Genomic DNA, 5,727 nt, shown 5'->3' on the forward strand with positions numbered 1-5,727 from the left:
AAAGCAGCAAGGGTGTGAAGAGAAGGAATAATGATTGTAAAATTGGTTGATATTTAATGAGTATTTCATATGTCAGACATTCTGCTTAGCACTTTACATATATTATCTAATTTAACTTCCAATGACTCTTTGAGAATGTTACTACTATAATTATTATTTCTATTTTATTGATGAGAAAACTGAGGCTTAGAGAGATTAAGTAACAAGGATTTCAATCCAGGTGAGTCTTAATTACTAATTCAGGCCACTTACAGTATCAAAGGAGAGAGGAATTTTCAGAGACAGCCCTGGGACTGTGGTTATTTATAAAAGCGGTTTCTCATCTAGAATTCCCTATCTTGTTGAGTCCTGCTTTATTGTCTTATCTCTGTGACACATGCATAAACATACAATTTTTTTTCTTGATTTGAGCACTTGACTCATTAATTTGTTTATATCACTAACACTTGAGTGAATGTATATTCAACCCATAAACATCTTATTTAAAAACTTTTACGGTAATGATGGTTACAAATTTTTCTAAAAAGTCATTACAACCTTATTTGACATAATAATATAATGACTGCTATTTCTTTACCATATGGCTGTTTCTTCTTTTAATTGTATTTATTAAGTTAATGTTTATACTTTGATCCTCCCCCCCCATTTTAGGGCCAAACAGGTGACCCAGGACTCCAAGGACCATCTGGCCCTCCAGGACCAGAGGTAAAATATTGGTGGAAAGATAATAAATTTAAAACAAAATGGTGGAAATTAAACTTGTTTGGTAAAACATGTTTAAACATAGGAAGCTTAAGAAAGATCCTCTTTAAAGTTTGTATCTCTGTAAATAGTTTGGACTAAATTTTTTCTGTTGTGTCACGAGGTATGCAACAGGGATCCTAGGGAAACAGAAAAACGCATTAGCCACATTTTCACACTGATTAGGATCACAGCTGATTTATTTGTTCTGCACAGCTATTAATAACAAGTACTTGAGACTTGGAACCAAATTTCAGGAAAGAAACTCCACTGAATTATTAATGCAAAATGTTTCCAATTATTGCTATATCCATATATCATTGAAATCTCATACAGTATTCTAAAACAAATACAATTAAGTCTGTAGTACATATATCAAATTTGTTTGTATATACTTTAAAATCTGTGACTTTGGTTTAATGGTTGATACAGAGTGGCTTTCGTTTCTAAAATTCTATATAGAACATAAGCTTCTGAGATGAAACATTTGAGTTTAAAAACTCATACTATGAGTCAGAACTATGAATCAAAGATATATTACATGGAGATGAAACTTCTGAAGCTCACTCTAGTTTCAAAAATACATGCCTATATTGATATGTGTGTGCCTGTGGGTGTCTACACACACACACATACACACAAGCACACACATATCAGTGTACATACATATTTAATTCAGAGTCGTAGATTCAGCAAAAGGCTGAGAAAATAATTGGCATCAGAATAAATAAGTTAGAGCAATAATGTCATAGTGTCAGAGTGGTAGGCAGAGTTTCTAAGACTACTGCTGTACTGATGCTGTCTCCCTCTCTTTGTAAACCATAAGATCTACTTCGATTGCTTCGCAGCTGTCCTTCAGGGTTGGCTGATTTTTTTGGAAAATGCCTATTCTTACTTACTGTATGATTTAAAAACACATTGGGTATTGATAGTTCAAAAATCTAAAAAGCAGGCGGGGCATGGTGCAATCCCAGTACTTTGGGAGGCTGACGTGAGAGGATTGCCTTGAGTCCAGGAGTTCGAGGCCAGCCCTAGCAACACAGTGAGACCCTGGTGCTTAAAAAAAAAAAAAAAAAAAAAAAAAAAAAAAAGGTTTAAAAGTTAGCGAGGCCTGGTGGCTCACACCTGTAGTCCCAGCTACTCGGGAGGCTGAGGTTGGAGGATCACATGAGCCTTGGGTGGCACCACTGCACTTCAGCCTGGGTGACAAAGTGAGACCCCGTCTTAAAAATAAAAAAAGAAGAAGAAGAAGGAGAAATCGGCCGGGTGCGGTGGCTCAAGCCTGTAATCCCAGCACTTTGGGAGGCCGAGACGGGCGAATCACGAGGTCAGGAGATCGAGACCATCCTGGCTAATACAGTGAAACCCCGTCTCTACTAAAAAATACAAAAAAACTAGCCGGGCGAGGCGGCGGGCGCCTGTAGTCCCAGCTATTCGGGAGGCTGAGGCAAGAGAATGGCGTAAACCCGGGAGGCGGAGCTTGCAGTGAGCTGAGATCCGGCCACTGCACTCCAGCCTGGGCGACAGAGCGAGACTCCGTCTCAAAAAAAAAAAAAAGAAGAAGAAGAAATCGTATTCGAAACTTCATTGTACTTAGTTTTATATCAATAGAGAGGAAACAGGAAGTAAAATACAGTAGTATATTGATCTCTGCATTCTGATAAGAGGGAAATTGAGTAATTAAAACTAAAACTTCAGATTAGTATAAGCTTCTCCATATGAGCCTACAATTTTTATTCTAATTATTTTTAATGAAAGCTTTCCTGGAGTGAATAGTATTTACACTCTTGTCATACTGAGGATAAAGAATCTATTTTAATTTTCATTATCTTTAAAGGTTATTATTATGACTGTATTGCCCCATTATTACTGCAGTTACAGGTAATATGTACACTAGAAATGTCTATGTTGCCTCCTTGCTGTCAGTATGGTTTTCAGTCATTTTTCTTCTTTCTCATAAAGCTTGGTTAAAGGATGCATGAGCCATGTTTTCACTTACTACTTGATCTTCCAAAGATGTTTCTTTATTTCTCTTTTCCCTTTAAAATTTCATAATATCCATCAACACTGAAAACATTGTGTCATTATCTCTGATTTCAGCACCACTAATATAAGCTCCTGAGCCCCAGCCTTTTCAGAGTACCAGTCCTTCCTCTTCACCTGTCTTAAGTTTTTTCATGGAGCTAAAAATGTAACCTGTACTCTCTCAAGAACTGATGCTAGATTGTTTTGGGAAACAGGGTCTAATCCAAGGAGCATAACTTTTTCTTGATCATAAAAATATAGTACCTAGGCAACTATATATGAGACAACACTTCTATCCAAATCCTTCTCAACATTAAGCTTTTAATAAACTTGCAGGTCCAAGAATTTTAAATAGTATATTTCGTAGTAAAACAAGCCTGAAAACTTTCTGCTTGTATAGCAGATGAATTTTTCTCAGGTAAAGAGTCTTATGCATTGTGCTAAATTCAGACTTTATCCTGTATGCATTGACCAAAGATATTTAAGCAAGAGATGAAATTATCAGACTTGTGCTTTATGCAAGGCAGCAGGGGAAAGGATAAAAGAGAAGAAGGGAAGGAGGGGTGCCAAGGAGACAAACTAAAGGTTATTTAGAAGGATGGTGCAGCTGAGCAGGGGATTGATCATGAGGTCCTGTAACAATAGAGAGGAAAGTATAGCTTAAAGAGAGAACTAGAAAATATAATTCACAACACATAAAACAATTAGTTTAGCTCATTCCAACTGTGTGAGAGAGGAATAAAAGGCAATTTTAATGCTTCTTGCTTGAAAAGTTGGGTACAGTGTGCATCATCATTCCAAAAATAGAAAATAAAAGAGGAAGAGGAGGAGGAGGAGAAGGAAGAGATTCAGGGTGGCTGGAAATAATGTTTTGGCTTTGAATCTGTTAAGGTTTAAAGGCCTTTAGGAGACAGAGAAAATTAGTCTAATAAGTGTCTTAAAATTGTAGGCCTAAAGCTCAGAAAAGTAGACTAGAGATACATACTTATATAATCATCTGCATAAAGGTATTAGATGAAGCAATGTAATAGATGAATTAAAACAAAGTTTAAAAATACTACACCTGGAAACTCACTCCTGGAAGGCTACATTCTTTGTCTACGGTGCAGCAAAGTTTTAAGTTGGTAATAAAAAGTCAGTAAAATAACATTTTGGGTGACTGAAAAATACATTCCTTAGTAACTTATGGTCTGGAAAGAAGAAATATTGCAATGGAAATTAGAAAATGTTTAGAAGTGAATGAGAACGAATCAGTATAAAAACTTGAGTGTTGCAGCTGAAGCAACATTTAGGGGGCAATTTATATACAAATTCATTTTTCTTGAAAGCAAAGAAGGTAAAAAATAAATGAGTTATATACAGCATAACTCCAGGGATTTGTTTCAAAAGAAGAAAGAAGTTGAAAGAGGTAAATAGGATAGTCTCTGTTTTCTTAGTCTTGAGACTAAATCTCAAGAGTAAGGGGACTGTGCAGGAGAAAGGAGCTGCAGGAGCTCTTTGAAAAGTAAGTGAGTGAGTGACTGCGGAATCATAAAATAACTTCTGAGTTGTTGGTTAAGGTAATTTTTGGATAGGTTTTTGTTTGTTTGTTTTTGTTTTTGTTTTTGAGACAGAGTTTCACTCTTTCACCCAGGTTGGAATGCAGTGGTGCTGTCTTGGCTCACTGCAACCTCCGCCTCCCAGGTTCAAGCGATTCTCCTGCCTCAGCCTCCCAGGTAGCTGGGATTACAAGTGCCTGCCACCACACCTGGCTAATTTTTGTATTTTTAGTAGGGGTTTGCCATGTTGACTAAGCTGGTCTCGAACTCCTGACCTCAGGTGATCCACCTGCGTTGGCCTCTCAAAGTGCTGGGATTACAGGCATGAGCCACCATGCCTGGCCCATTTTTTGGTTAGTTTGAAATGTAGGAGGCTTTTGCCTGAAATACAGTCACAAAGCTCTGTACATTTTGTTGTAAGGGGGTTTCAGATTTGAATACGATCTTCCCACTGCCAAAAGGATGACACATGATCAGTTATATGATTCTCCTGTCTTTTGGATTAGAACATATTAATTATTCAAAAGGAGGTAGCAATTCATTGTATTATGTCATTTCCACTATTCAATACAGATGGAAGTTATAATGTGAAAGCATAATTTAGTAAAAGTAATTCTATTAGGGGCCAAAATGATGAGACCTACATATATACTTCTATGATAGCTTTTGTTAATAACTAGGTCATAAAAGGTTTAAGATATCTGGAAATTACAGAATTTGGGGGTTAACGTCTTCTGAATGAGAATTGAGGAGTTAGTCTGAGTACCTTGAGCAAATTACTTCAACTCCCTGTGCCTTTCCTCATCTGTAAAACAGAAATATTAATAGTACCAACCTCATAAAGTTGTTTTATTACACACATTAATTCATGTAAAACACTTCAGCATATAGTTAATAGGAAACATTCAGTATGTATTAGCTGCCACCACCACTACCACCACTACCACCACTACCGTAATTGAAGACAGCACACATTGTGTAGACCCAAGGCAGAAAAGCCTGGCCAGTTCAAGATCAGAAAGAATGCCAGTGTAACTGGAGTGAGCAGAATGAATGAAGAAGAAAGTGGTATACAACGAAGTTGGAAAAGTAGACAGGGGATATATCATGTATGCCCTCGTAAAGGAGAGTGAGAAGTTTGGATTTGGTTCTAAGTGCAGCAGGAAGCCATGAGAGGCTTTAAATAGGGCAGTGGCATGATCTGATCTGATTTATGCTTTTCAAAGGTTACTCTGGCTGCTGAGTGAACGTAAGACTGTGGGGAGAAACAGTGCTGGAAGTAGGGACATGATTTTTTGTTTTTATTTATTTATTTATTTATTTGAGATAGAGTCTTGCTCTGTCGCCCAGGCTGGAGTGCAGTGGTGCAACCTCGGCTTACTGCAACCTCTGCCTCCCAGGTTCAAGCGATTCTCCTCCCTCA

At 37.4% G+C, this 5,727-nt stretch overlaps 1 protein-coding gene across 1 annotated transcript in view; it reads left to right on the plus strand.

Annotated features, from left to right (window-relative positions):
- Positions 1-5,727, plus strand: part of COL24A1 (collagen, type XXIV, alpha 1) — a 438,816-nt gene that overhangs the window by 157,142 nt on the left and 275,947 nt on the right. The gene's annotated exons all lie outside the window — the stretch shown is intronic.

This window comes from Mandrillus leucophaeus, unplaced genomic scaffold (assembly GCF_000951045.1).
Source record: "Mandrillus leucophaeus isolate KB7577 unplaced genomic scaffold, Mleu.le_1.0 Scaffold235, whole genome shotgun sequence".
Lineage (NCBI taxonomy): Eukaryota > Metazoa > Chordata > Mammalia > Primates > Cercopithecidae > Mandrillus > Mandrillus leucophaeus.